The following is a 14,915-nucleotide window of genomic DNA, read 5'->3' as shown; positions in this document are numbered from 1 at the left end:
TCCAGTCTATACCCTCCCTGCCTCCTCACTCCTCTCCCATTCAGCTCCAGTCTATACCCTCCCTGCCTCCTCACTCCTCTCCCATTCAGCTCCAGTCTATACCCTCCCTGCCTCCTCACTCCTCTCCCATTCAGCTCCAGTCTATACCCTCCCTGCCTCCTCACTCCTCTCCCATTCAGCTCCAGTCTATACCCTCCCTGCCTTCTCACTCCTCTCCCATTCAGCTCCAGTCTATACCCTCCCTGCCTCCTCACTCCTCTCCCATTCAGCTCCAGTCTATACCCTCCCTGCCTCCTCACTTCTCTCCCATTCAGCTCCAGTCTATACCCTCCCTGCCTCCTCACTCCTCTCCCATTCAGCTCCAGTCTATACCCTCCCTGCCTCCTCACTCCTCTACAATTCAGCTCCAGTCTCTACCCTCCCTGCCTCCTGCCTCCTCACTCCTCTCCCATTCAGCTCCAGTCTCTACCCTCCCTGCCTTCTCACTCCTCTCCCATTCAGCTCCAGTCTATACCCTCCCTGCCTCCTCACTCCTCTCCCATTCAGCTCCAGTCTATACCCTCCCTGCCTCCTCACTCCTCTCCCATTCAGCTCCAGTCTCTACCCTCCCTGCCTCCTCACTCCTCTCCCATTCAGCTCCAGTCTATACCCTCCCTGCCTCCTCACTCCTCTCCCATTCAGCTCCAGTCTATACACTCCCTGCCTCCTCACTCCTCTCCCATTCAGCTCCAGTCTATACCCTCCCTGCCTCCTCACTCCTCTCCCATTCAGCTCCAGTCTATACCCTCCCTTCCTCCTCACTCCTCTCCCATTCAGCTCCAGTTTATACCCTCCCAGCCTCCTCACTCCTCTCCCATTCAGCTCCAGTCTATACCCTCCCTGCCTCCTCACTCCTCTCCCATTCAGCTCCAGTCTATACCCTCCCTGCCTCCTCACTCCTCTCCCATTCAGCTCCAGTCTATACCCTCCCTGCCTCCTCACTCCTCTCCCATTCAGCTCCAGTCTATACCCTCCCTGCCTCCTCACTGCTCTCCCATTCTGCTCCAGTCTCTACCCTCCCTGCCTTCTCACTCCTCTCCCATTCAGCTCCAGTCTATACCCTCCCTGCCTCCTCACCCCTCTCCCATTCAGCTCCAGTCTATACCCTCCCTGCCTCCTCACTCCTCTCCCATTCAGCTCCAGTCTCTACCCTCCCTGCCTCCTCGCTCCTCTCCCATTCAGCTCCAGTCTCTACCCTCCCTGCCTCCTCGCTCCTCTCCCATTCAGCTCCAGTCTCTACCCTCCCTGCCTCCTCGCTCCTCTCCCATTCAGCTCCAGTCTATACCCTCCCTGCCTCCTCGCTCCTCTCCCATTCAGCTCCAGTCTCTACCCTCCCTGCCTCCTCACTCCTCTCCCATTCAGCTCCAGTCTATACCCTCCCTGCCTCCTCACTCCTCTCCCATTCAGCTCCAGTCTATACCCTCCCTGCCTCCTCACTCCTCTCCCATTCAGCTCCAGTCTCTACCCTCCCTGCCTCCTCACTCCTCTCCCATTCAGCTCCAGTCTATACCCTCCCTGCCTCCTCACTCCTCTCCCATTCAGCTCCAGTCTCTACCCTCCCTGCCTCCTCACTCCTCTCCCATTCAGCTCCAGTCTATACCCTCCCTGCCTCCTCACTCCTCTCCCATTCAGCTCCAGTCTATACCCTCCCTGCCTTCTCACTCCTCTCCCATTCAGCTCCAGTCTATACCCTCCCTGCCTTCTCACTCCTCTCCCATTCAGCTCCAGTCTATACCCCCCCTGCCTCCTCACTCCTCTCCCATTCAGCTCCAGTCTATACCCTCCCTGCCTCCTCACTCCTCTCCCATTCAGCTCCAGTCTATACCCTCCCTGCCTCCTCACTCCTCTACAATTCAGCTCCAGTCTATACCCTCCCTGCCTCCTCACTCCTCTCCCATTCAGCTCCAGTCTATACCCTCCCTGCCTCCTCACTCCTCTCCCATTCAGCTCCAGTCTCTACCCTCCCTGCCTCCTCACTCCTCTCCCATTCAGCTCCAGTCTATACCCTCCCTGCCTCCTCACTCCTCTCCCATTCAGCTCGTCTATACCCTCCCTGCCTCCTCACTCCTCTCCCATTCAGCTCCAGTCTCTACCCTCCCTGCCTCCTCACTCCTCTCCCATTCAGCTCCAGTCTATACCCTCCCTGTCTCCTCACTCCTCTCCCATTCAGCTCCAGTCTATACCCTCCCTGCCTTCTCACTCCTCTCCCATTCAGCTCCAGTCTATACCCTCCCTGCCTCCACACTCCTCTCCCATTCAGCTCCAGTCTCTACCCTCCCTGCCTCCTCACTCCTCTCCCATTCAGCTCCAGTCTATACCCTCCCTGCCTCCTCACTCCTCTCCCATTCAGCTCCAGTCTATACCCTCCCTGCCTCCTCACTCCTCTCCCATTCAGCTCCAGTCTATACCCTCCCTGCCTTCTCACTCCTCTCCCATTCAGCTCCAGTCTATACCCTCCCTGCCTCCTCACTCCTCTCCCATTCAGCTCCAGTCTATACCCTCCCTGCCTCCTCACTCCTCTCCCATTCAGCTCCAGTCTATACCCTCCCTGCCTCCTCACTCCTCTCCCATTCAGCTCCAGTCTATACCCTCCCTGCCTCCTCACTCCTCTCCCATTCAGCTCCAGTCTCTACCCTCCCTGCCTCCTCACTCCTCTCCCATTCAGCTCCAGTCTCTACCCTCCCTGCCTCCTCACTCCTCTCCCATTCAGCTCCAGTCTATACCCTCCCTGCCTCCTCACTCCTCTCCCATTCAGCTCCAGTCTATACCCTCCCTGCCTCCTCACTCCTCTCCCATTCAGCTCCAGTCTATACCCTCCCTGCCTCCTCACTCCTCTCCCATTCAGCTCCAGTCTATACCCTCCCTGCCTCCTCACTCCTCTCCCATTCAGCTCCAGTCTATACCCTCCCTGCCTCCTCACTCCTCTCCCATTCAGCTCCAGTCTATACCCTCCCTGCCTCCTCACTCCTCTCCCATTCAGCTCCAGTCTATACCCTCCCTGCCTCCTCACTCCTCTCCCATTCAGCTCCAGTCTCTACCCTCCCTGCCTCCTCACTCCTCTCCCATTCAGCTCCAGTCTATACCCTCCCTGCCTCCTCACTCCTCTCCCATTCAGCTCCAGTCTCTACCCTCCCTGCCTCCTCACTCCTCTCCCATTCAGCTCCAGTCTCTACCCTCCCTGCCTCCTCACTCCTCTCCCATTCAGCTCCAGTCTATACCCTCCCTGCCTCCTCACTCCTCTCCCATTCAGCTCCAGTCTCTACCCTCCCTGCCTCCTCACTCCTCTCCCATTCAGCTCCAGTCTATACCCTCCCTGCCTCCTCACTCCTCTCCCATTAAGCTCCAGTCTATACCCTCCCTGCCTCCTCACTCCTCTACAATTCAGCTCCAGTCTCTACCCTCCCTGCCTCCTGCCTCCTCACTCCTCTCCCATTCAGCTCCAGTCTCTACCCTCCCTGCCTCCTCACTCCTCTCCCATTCAGCTCCAGTCTATACCCTCCCTGTCTCCTCACTCCTCTCCCATTCAGCTCCAGTCTATACCCTCCCTGCCTCCTCACTCCTCTACAATTCAGCTCCAGTCTCTACCCTCCCTGCCTCCTGCCTCCTCACTCCTCTCCCATTCAGCTCCAGTCTATACCCTCCCTGCCTCCTCACTCCTCTCCCATTCAGCTCCAGTCTATACCCTCCCTGCCTCCTCACTCCTCTCCCATTCAGCTCCAGTCTATACCCTCCCTGCCTCCTCACTCCTCTCCCATTCAGCTCCAGTCTATACCCTCCCTGCCTCCTCACTCCTCTCCCATTCAGCTCCAGTCTATACCCTCCCTGCCTCCTCACTCCTCTCCCATTCAGCTCCAGTCTATACCCTCCCTGCCTCCTCACTCCTCTCCCATTCAGCTCCAGTCTCTACCCTCCCTGCCTCCTCACTCCTCTCCCATTCAGCTCCAGTCTCTACCCTCCCTGCCTCCTCACTCCTCTCCCATTCAGCTCCAGTCTATACCCTCCCTGCCTCCTCACTCCTCTCCCATTCAGCTCCAGTCTATACCCTCCCTGCCTCCTCACTCCTCTCCCATTCAGCTTCAGTCTATACCCTCCCTGCCTCCTCACTCCTCTCCCATTCAGCTCCAGTCTCTACCCTCCCTGCCTCCTCACTCCTCTCCCATTCAGCTCCAGTCTCTACCCTCCCTGCCTCCTCACTCCTCTCCCATTCAGCTCCAGTCTATACCCTCCCTGCCTCCTCACTCCTCTCCCATTCAGCTCCAGTCTATACCCTCCCTGCCTCCTCACTCCTCTCCCATTCAGCTCCAGTCTCTACCCTCCCTGCCTCCTCACTCCTCTCCCATTCAGCTCCAGTCTATACCCTCCCTGCCTCCTCACTCCTCTCCCATTCAGCTCCAGTCTATACCCTCCCTACCTCCTCACTCCTCTCCCATTCAGCTCCAGTCTATACCCTCCCTGCCTCCTCGCTCCTCTCCCATTCAGCTCCAGTCTCTACCCTCCCTGCCTCCTCGCTCCACGCACCAACAATCACAAAGATGAGTCTGTAACCCAATCCCAGGGCTCTATGGTGGATAAGAGATGTCTCCACAGAGCTCTATGGTGGATAAGAGACGTCTCCACAGAGCTCTATGGTGGATAAGAGACGTCTCCACAGAGCTCTATGGTGGATAAGAGATGTCTCCACAGAGCTCTATGGTAGATAAGAGATGTCTCCACAGAGCTCTATGGTGGATAAGAGACGTCTCCACAGAGCTCTATGGTGGATAAGAGATGTCTCCACAGAGCTCTATGGTGGATAAGAGATGTCTCCACAGAGCTCTATGGTGGATAAGAGATGTCTCCACAGAGCTCTATGGTGGATAAGAGATGTCTCCACAGAGCTCTATGGTGGATAAGAGATGTCTCCACAGAGCTCTATGGTGGATAAGAGATGTCTCCACAGGGCTCTATGGTGGATAAGAGATGTCTCCACAGAGCTCTATGGTGGATAAGAGATGTCTCCACAGAGCTCTATGGTGGATAATAGATGTCTCCACAGAGCTCTATGGTGGATAAGATATGTCTCCACAGAGCTCTATGGTGGATAAGAGATGTCTCCACAGAGCTCTATGGTGGATAAGAGATGTCTCCACAGAGCTCTATGGTGGATAAGATATGTCTCCACAGAGCTCTATGGTGGATAAGAGATGTCTCCACAGGGCTCTATGGTGGATAAGAGATGTCTCCACAGGGCAGACTCCACTCATTCTTGTCTCAAGTAACTGGCTCGGACATCAATTTGTCACACAGGTCAAGGTTAACGACTGCATCCAACTAGTTTCTCCATTTTCATTTATAATACAAGTTTCCTTCTGCCCAGCACCCCTTAACAAGTGATGTGCGTTTGACTATACAGACAATTTTCTCTATCCTGCGAGCCACTTTTTTCACGTTCCTTTCTTGGGTAGTTTGTTTTGTTAATGATTGGACAAGGATATTTGTGTGGAATTGTGAGTTGCTATCAAGAGATGTTGGTAAAAGTCAGAAGTGTTAAGGTGCGTACAGTCATGAGCTCCCTACAAATTGCAATAAAACATAGGCTTCTAACTGAACCGCCATGTCTTGCTATGGCATAGAACACTAAGCTCCTGAACATACAGCTGATGTATGGCATAAACTCTAAATAACGGCGAGGACCCTGCACATTTTGGTGAATGAGTTGAAAAAGGAGAAGTTTAGTTCCTTCCCTGTTATTAGAAATATGGCAGCAGGGAGGGGATAGAGTGGATTATGCACTCTAGTGTTTTTCCCAGAGTGCAGTGCAGTATAATCATTTTGAGGGCGGCTCCACCACACACTCGCGTGCACACACACCAGCTGTGAGAGAACGTCTCAGTGGATTACAGGCGACTTCAGAGGAAACCGTTACCTCACATCCGTCTTAAAGCTAAATGATCTAGGCTTTAACTCTCACACAAGCACAAGGCTGTAATCTCAGCACAGAGGAAGTCAGGCTGGAAGGGAGTTTTGTAAAAACAGTGGACAGAGGACTACAGTAACTGTGCAGCCAGCTGGAAGGGTCTGGGTGGTATTCATAAAGCAGCAAACTGTAGAAATTGACAGAAACAGGGAGGGAATTTGGCCAATAAGAAACACTTGTTTTCCTTTTAAGTTGCAAAACATTTTGTTACGGTGTAAGCTTATTAACGCCACTCTGGTGGAAGACCGGGTGGCCAGTGTGGTTATATCAAAGGACAGACAGACTGTCAGGACCATATATAAAATGGACAGACAGACTGTCAGGACCATATATAAAATGGACAGACAGACTGTCAGGACCATATATAAAATGGACAGACAGTTTGTCAGGACCATTTTCAGACAATGATGTGTGAACTGCTTACAAGCAAAAACTCAAACAGGAAGTACTAGTTGCATGCTCAATTCGGAAGTGGTCCGATTAAGCGGATGCTAAGCTATAGGACTGTTTCATTAGCACAGACTGGAATATGTTCCGGGATTCATCCGATGGTATTGAGGAGTTTACCACATCAGTCACCGGCTTCATTAATAAGTGCATCGACGATGTCGTCCCCACAGTGACCGTACGTACATATCCCAAAGCCATGAATTACAGGCAACATCGGCACTGAGCTAAAGGCTAGAGCTGCCACTTTTAAGGAGTGGGACACTAATCTGGATGCTTATAAGAAATCCCGCTACGCCCTCCGACGAACCATCAAACAAGTAAAGCATCAATACAGGACTTGATCAAATCCTACTACACCGGCTCTGACGCTCGTCAGATTACAAAGGGAAATCCAGTCGCGAGCTGCCCAGTGATGTGAGCCTTCCAGACAAGCTAAATTACTTCTATGTTCGCTTTGAGGCTAGCAACACTGAACCATGCATGAGAGCACCAGCTGTTCCGGATGACCGTGTGATCATGCTCTCCGTAGCCGATGTTAGTAAGACCTTTAAACAGGTCAACATTCACAAGGCCGCAGGGCCAGACGGATTACCAGGACGCATACTCAGAGCATGAGCTGATCAGCTGACAAGTGTCTTCACTGACATTTTCAACCTCTTCCTGACCCAGTCTGTAATACTTACAGTGGGGAGAACAAGTATTTGATACACTACCAATTTTGCAGGTTTTCCTACTTACAAAGCATGTAGAGGTCTGTAATTTTTATCATAGGTACACTTCAACTGTGAGAGACGGAATCTAAAACAAAAATCCAGAAAATCACATTGTATGATTTTTAAGTAATTCATTTGCATTTTATTGCATGACATAAGTATTTGATACATCAGAAAAGCAGGACTTAATATTTGGTACAGAAACCTTTGTTTGCAATTACAGAGATCATACGTTTCCTGTAGGTCTTAACCAGGTTTGCACACACTGCAGCAGGGATTTTGGCCCACTCCTCCATACAGACCTTCTCCAGATCCTTCAGGTTTTGGGGCTGTCGCTGGGCAATATGGACTTTCAGCTCCCTCCAAAGATTTTCTATTGGGTTCAGGTCTGGAGACTGGCTAGGCCACTCCAGGACCTTGAGATGCTTCTTATGGAGCCACTCCTTAGTTGCCCTGGCTGTGTGTTTTGGGTCGTTGTCATGCTGGAAGACCCAGCCACGACCCATCTTCAATGCTCTTACTGGGGGAAGGAGGTTGTTGGCCAAGATCTTGCGATACATGGCCCCATCCATCCTCCCCTCAATACGGTGCAGTCGTCGTGTCCCCTTTGCAGAAAAGCATCCCCAAAGAATGATGTTTCCACCTCCATGCTTCACGGTTGGGATGGTGTTCTTGGGGTTGTACTCATCCTTCTTCTTCCTCCAAACACGGCGAGTGGAGTTTAGACCAAAAAACTATATTTTTGTCTCATCAGACCACATGACCTTCTCCCATTCCTCCTCTGGATCATCCAGATGGTCATTGGCAAACTTCAGACGGGCCTGGACATGCACTGGCTTGAGCAGGGGGACCTTGCGTGCGCTGCAGGATTTTTAATCCATGACGGCGTAGTGTGTTACTAATGGTTTTCTTTGAGACTGTGGTCCCAGCTCTCTTCAGGTCATTGACCAGGTCCTGCCATGCAGTTCTGGGCTGATCCCTCACCTTCCTCATGATCATTGATGCCCCACGAGATGAGATCTTGCATGGAGCCCCAGACCGAGGGTGATTGACCGTCATCTTGAACTTCTTCCATTTTCTAATAATTGCGCCAACAGTTGTTGCCTTCTCACCAAGCTGCTTGCCTATTGTCCTGTAGCCCATCCCAGCCTTGTGCAGGTCTACAATTTTATCCCTGATGTCCTTACACAGCTCTCTGGTCTTGGCCATTGTGGAGAGGTTGGAGTCTGTTTGATTGAGTGTGTGGTCAGGTGTCTTTTATACAGGTAACGAGTTCAAACAGGTGCAGTTAATACAGGTAATGAGTGGAGAACAGGAGGGCTTCTTAAAGAAAAACTAAAAGGTCTGTGAGAGCTGTAATTCTTACTGGTTGGTAGGTGATCAAATACTTATGTCATGCAATAAAATGCAAATTAATTACTTAAAATCATACAATGTGATTTTCTGGATTTTTGTTTTAGATTCCGTCTCTCACAGTTGAAGTGTACCTATGATAAAAATTACAGACCTCTACATGCTTTGTAAGTAGAAAAACCTGCAAAATCGGCAGTGTATCAAATACTTGTTCTCCCCACTGTATATGTTTCAAGCAGACCACAATAGTCTCTGTGCCCAACAACGCCAAGGTAACCTTTTTACTATTTATGCATAGTCACTTTTTAACTCTACCCACATGTACATATGACCTCAATTACCTCGACTAGCCGGTGCCCCCGCACATTGACTCTGTACCGGTACCCTCCTGTATATAGCCTCCCTACTGCTATTTTATTTTACTGCTGCTCTTTAGCTATTTGCTTTTATTTTATTGTTTTCTTAATTAACACTTTTTTATTTTACATTTTTCTTTAGAAAACTGCATTGTTGATTAAGGGCTTGTAAGCAAGCATTTCACTGTAATGTCTACACCTGTTATATTCGGCACATGTGGCAAATACAATTTGATTTGATTTGATTTGAACGTAACCTGTCTAAATTACTACCGCCCCGTAGCACACACGTCTGTAGCCATGAAATGCCTTAAAAGGCTGGTCATGGCTCACCTCAACACCATCATCCCAGACACCCAGGACCCACTCCAATTCGCATACCGCCCCAACAGATCGACAGATGACGAAATCTCTATTGCACTCCACACTGCCCTTTCCCACCTACACAAAAGGAACAGCTACGTGAGAATGCTGTTCATTGACTACAGCTCAGCGTTCAACACCATAGTGCCCTCAAAGCTCATCACTAAGCTAAGGACCCTGGGACTGAACACCTCCCTCTGCAACTGGATCCTGGACTTCCTTGACTGGTCGCCCCCAGGTGGTGAGGGTAGGCAGCAACACGTCCGCCATGTTGACCCTCAACACGGGGGCCCCTCAGGAGTGCGTGCTCAGTCCCCTCCTGTACTCCCTGTTCACCCACGACTGTGTGGCCGTGCACGACTCCAACATCATCATTAAGTTTGCAGACGAAACAACAGTGGTAGGCCTGATCACCGACAATGAAGAGACAGCCTATAGGGAGGAGGTCAGAGACCTGGCAGTGTGGTGCCAGGACAAACAACTTTTCCCTCAACGTCAGCAAGACAAAGAAGCTGATCGTTGACTACAGGAAACTGAGGCCCGAGCGAGTCCGCCCCCATTCACATCGACAGGGATGTAGTGGAGCAGATCGAGATCTTTAAGTTCTCCCTAACAGTTGCCAAATGGCCACAGTAAAACCAGTGGGTTACACTTCATAATCCGTTTTATGAATAACCATTATAAATGCATATACGTGTGTTTAAATTCGGATGAACGCTTATGAATGGCTTGTGAACCGTTTATAAAACATTTATTAATGCTTATTCATTAAAAGTTATTATGAAGCGTTAACAAATAAATGTACAACCGACCTGGCTGAGTAGTTGTTGTAGAAGAGTCCAGAGCCGCTGACACTGGGGCATTTAGAAGCGCTGCGCTTGGAGGTGGTGGATGTCCATGTTGATGGAGAAAAAACACTTCTATTGTTGCAAAACTGTCTCTGTCTTACATTACTGGGTGTGTTTCTTCCCAGCGCTTTGAAAATTAAGTCTACCGCTCAGATGTTTGACCCTGGGAGATTAGCCCATATCCCACTCCAACCCCCAGCTGTGACAGGGGGCAGACCACACACACACACACACACACACACACACACACACTCATAAATATACTCACACATGCGCACAGACACACACACACACACTGAGAACGTATAGATCACACACACACACACACACACACTCATACATATACTCACACATGCGCACAGACACACACACACACACACACACTGAGAACGTATAGATCACACACACACACACACACACACACACACACACACACACACACACACACACACACACACAGGGTTCTAGCTGGTCCCATAAAGCCTGCTGATTAAGGCAGGGGGTGGGTGGGTACACGCCCCTCTCTCTCTCTCAGTCCCCCACCCTACTGTCTACTATAGCCCCTACCTTAAACCAGCCAGCTGTTGCCATGACCGCACGTGTGCAGCCTGTCCTCATAGACCGCATTGATTGGGCTGCCCTGTGCTGTGCCCTCCAGCAGTGGCTCTGGATTTACACTGAAGTCAATGAGACTATGGTGGAGGTGACGAGTGTTTGCACATTGCACTTGACAACTTGTGGAAGGGCTCCGTCTGAATAAGGTCAAATACTTATAGTTGATCTGTCTATGGCACACAAGTCAGTTATGAGCTTACATACACACAAACACATACACGCAAACACATACACACAAAAACACAAACACACACACATATACACAAACACACTCTCAGCAGACGTACAATACCATGACATATCATTAGAAATGGAATGTAGTGATTTGAGTAATGGTGGGTGGTTGACTTGAGCCAGAGTGCAGTCTCTAAACCACACTGTGTGAATGATCTGTCCCATGCTCCGTCCCCCAACCCTGAACACCCTCAATAACACTAATGATCTGTCCCATGCTCCGTCCCCCAACCCTGAACACCCTCAATAACACTAATGATCTGGCCCATGCTCCGTCCCCCAACCCTGAACACCCTCAATAACACTACTGATCTGTCCCATGCTCCGTCCCCCAACCCTGAACACCCTCAATAACACTACTGATCTGTCCCATGCTCTGTCCCCCAACCCTGAACACCCTCAATAACACTACTGATCTGTCCCATGCTCCGTCCCCCAACCCTGAACACCCTCAATAACACTAATGATCTGTCCCATGCTCCGTCCCCCAACCCTGAACACCCTCAATAACACTACTGATCTGTCCCATGCTCCGTCCCCCAACCCTGAACACCCTCAATAACACTAATGATCTGTCCCATGCTCTGTCCCCCAACCCTGAACACCCTCAATAACACTAATGATCTGTCCCATGCTCTGTCCCCCAACCCTGAACACCCTCAATAACACTAATGATCTGTCCCATGCTCTGTCCCCCAACCCTGAACACCCTCAATAACACTAATGATCTGTCCCATGCTCTGTCCCCCAACCCTGAACACCCTCAATAACACTAATGATCTGTCCCATGCTCCGTCCCCCAACCCTGAACACCCTCAATAACACTAATGATCTGTCCCATGCTCTGTCCCCCAACCCTGAACACCCTCAATAACACTAATGATCTGTCCCATGCTCTGTCCCCCAACCCTGAACACCCTCAATAACACTACTGATCTGTCCCATGCTCTGTCCCCCAACCCTGAACACCCTCAATAACACTAATGATCTGTCCCATGCTCTGTCCCCCAACCCTGAACACCCTCAATAACACTAATGATCTGTCCCATGCTCCGCCCCCCAACCCTGAACACCCTCAATAACACTAATGATCTGTCCCATGCTCCGTCCCCCAACCCTGAACACCCTCAATAACACTAATGATCTGTCCCATGCTCTGTCCCCCAACCCTGAACACCCTCAATAACACTAATGCTTGTTGTGTCAGATAAAAAGGGGAACAAAATGTAATGATGATAGTTACAGTACGCTATACTCATTATGATAGTTACAGTACGCTATACTCATTATGATAGTTACAGTACGCTATACTCATGATGATAGTTACAGTACGCTATACTCATGATGATAGTTACAGTACGATATACTCATTATGATAGTTATAGTAAGCTATACTCATGATGAAAGTTACAGTACGCTATACTCATTATGATAGTTACAGTACGCTATACTCATTATGATAGTTACAGTACACTGTACTCAGTAATGACGTGGTCTGTGGTCGCCAAGGCGACGCGAGGGGTAAGGAAGTAGTAGACACATGGCTTCAGCCCCTCCCCCCACCTCCATCCCAAGCCCTCTGTACAGGCAGGTCCCTGTCTGTCACTAATCCTTATCCTTAAAGGGAAATGCAGTCATTGTGGTACTGTAGCAGCTGGCTAGTTATGGGTCCGAGGAAGCACTCCCACTGGGGAGTTAGGATAGCAGCTAGGACAATTTTGATCCGTTTGATGTTAAGGGGCAGTCGTCAACTGAAAGGTAAGGAGGATAGCAGATGTGGTGAGAGAGAGAGAGAGGGTTAGAGAGAGAGAGAGGGTTAGAGAGAGAGAGAGGGTTAGAGAGAGAGAGAGGGTTAGAGAGAGAGAGAGGGTTAGAGAGAGAGAGAGGGTTAGAGAGAGAGAAAGTGAGAGAGAGAGGGTTAGAGAGAGAGAGAGGGTTAGAGAGAGAGAAAGTGAGAGAGAGAGGGTTAGAGAGAGAGAGAGGGTTAGAGAGAAGCCAGGGGGAGTGAGATTTAGAGAGAGAGAGGGAAGTGAGGGAAGTGAGGGGAGAGAGAGAGGGAAGAGAGAGAGAGGCTGAGGTAGTTTAAAAGCCAATAAATGCAGGTTCAGCAACAGCAAAGCTCCCCAAGGATGCCAGGCGCTGTTGTACCTCCAGAATGCACAGGAAAATGGCTGCCGAGGTAAACAGAATCCTGACCAGAGTGAAAACGATATGCTTGTCATTCTATAAGGACTTTTATTACATTTTATTTTCACACGCTCATAAGCATATTATAAGCTTGCTATTACAGCATTAAACCGTTGAGCGGTCTCCAACTGGGTTCACTTTGGGGGTAAATACATTTAGTTTGTCAAGTGACAATGTTCCTAAAGCTCTCACTCCCTCCGAAGATAAGTTATGTCATCATTGTGCCTACAGTCAGTTGTAAGCTCCACACACGGACAGAAAGCATTTGTCCACAGTCCTGTGTGTGAAACCTGGTATTGGCCCTTAGCTAGAGAGTCATTAAAAACAGCTAAATTCCCCTCAGTCCCAGTCAGGGCCAATCACATTTCAATTCGGGGAGGGGGGGGGGTAGGAATGACCGTTGAGAAAAAGCTAGTGTGGAAAGAGCTTTTACTGACACAAACAGAGACCAACTGGTTTCTTACGGAGTTGAAGACATAGTTTCAGTTTAGCATAAGAACTACCTAGCAACACCATTAACCTTTTATATTACTGTCATTGTTGTCCAATCACATCTCTGATTTATACAGTTCCCACCTGAATAGTCAAATTCCCAACAACGGCAACATCAGTTTTGTATCTAAGAACTAGCTACCAATACCATTTCTCATCTATCCTGAACATATAGTATACTACTGTATCAACAGAAAATTCTGAGGCAGATGGACAAGGCAAAAGCAACACAGTGAGAAAGGCATTATCCTTTCCCGAAATCGTCAAAGGAATACATGGTTGGCAGATGGTTTCAATGGAGGAGGCAGAAGTGGATACTTTTGCATGAGACGAAAAGGTGGGAGGGATTACACGGAAGGGAAAGCATCAGTGAGAGTGGAGAGGTGGCGAAAACCAAGAGCATTCTCAAGGAGCCTAATGTAGGGTTTAGGTTTGCTCTGTTGTAGGGTTTAGGTTTCCTAATGTAGGGTTTAGGTTTACTCTGTTGTAGGGTTTAGGTTTCCTAATGTAGGGTTTAGGTTTACGCATTGAAGAGTATGTATGGGGACGGCTACTACAACGAAACAATATGCTGGTGGGAGTCTATGGTCAAACAGGAAGCCAGATAGGACCCAAATCGGGGTGTATTGGGTCTGTTCTGATGATGAGCTTGACACACACACACACACACACACACACACACACACACACACATAAACTGAGTGTACAAAACATTAAGGACACCTAATCTTTCCATGACATAGACTGACCAGGTGAATCCAGGTGAAAACTATGATCCCTTATTGATGTCACCTGTTAAATCCACTTCAATCAGGGTAGATGAAGGGGAGTGGACAGGTTAAAGAAGGATTTGTAAGCCTTGAGACAACTGAGACATGGATTGTGTATGTGTGCCATTCAGAGGGTGAAGGGGCAAGACAAAACATTTAAGTGCCTTTGAACAGGGTTTGGTAGTAGATGCCAGGCGCACTGGTTAGTGTCAAGAACTGCAACGCTGCTGGGTTTTTCACGCTCAAGTTTCCTGTGTGTATCAAGAATGGTCCACCACCCAAAGGACAACCAGCCAACTTGACACAACAGTGGGAAGCATTGGAGTCAACATGGGCAAGCATCCCTTTGCAAAGCTTTCGACACCTTGTAGAGTCCATGCCCCGACGAATTGAGGCTGTTCTAAGGGGAAAAGGGGGGGTGCAACTCAATATTAGGAAGGTGTTCCTAATGTTTTGTACACTCAGTGTATACACACACACATACACACAGACTGCAAAGAACATGCCAAATAAGGATTCCTTTTATTTTCTAGAGCTGA

General features: G+C 49.5%; 1 pseudogene across 1 annotated transcript in view; it reads right to left on the bottom strand.

Moving 5' to 3' along the window:
* The window catches only part of LOC311145964 (ena/VASP-like protein), a 48,148-nt pseudogene extending 38,019 nt beyond the window's left edge, over nt 1-10,129 (bottom strand). Inside the window, exon 1 of the transcript in view lies at nt 10,043-10,129. The product of the transcript in view is annotated as an ena/VASP-like protein (transcript). The remainder of the gene's footprint in view (nt 1-10,042) is intronic.
* Nucleotides 10,130-14,915: the final 4,786 nt, after the last annotated feature.

The sequence above is a fragment of the Coregonus lavaretus genome (assembly GCF_964263955.1).
Source record: "Coregonus lavaretus genome assembly, chromosome: 18".
Classification (NCBI taxonomy): Eukaryota; Metazoa; Chordata; class Actinopteri; order Salmoniformes; family Salmonidae; genus Coregonus; species Coregonus lavaretus.
This window is presented reverse-complemented; position numbering and strand designations above follow the sequence as displayed.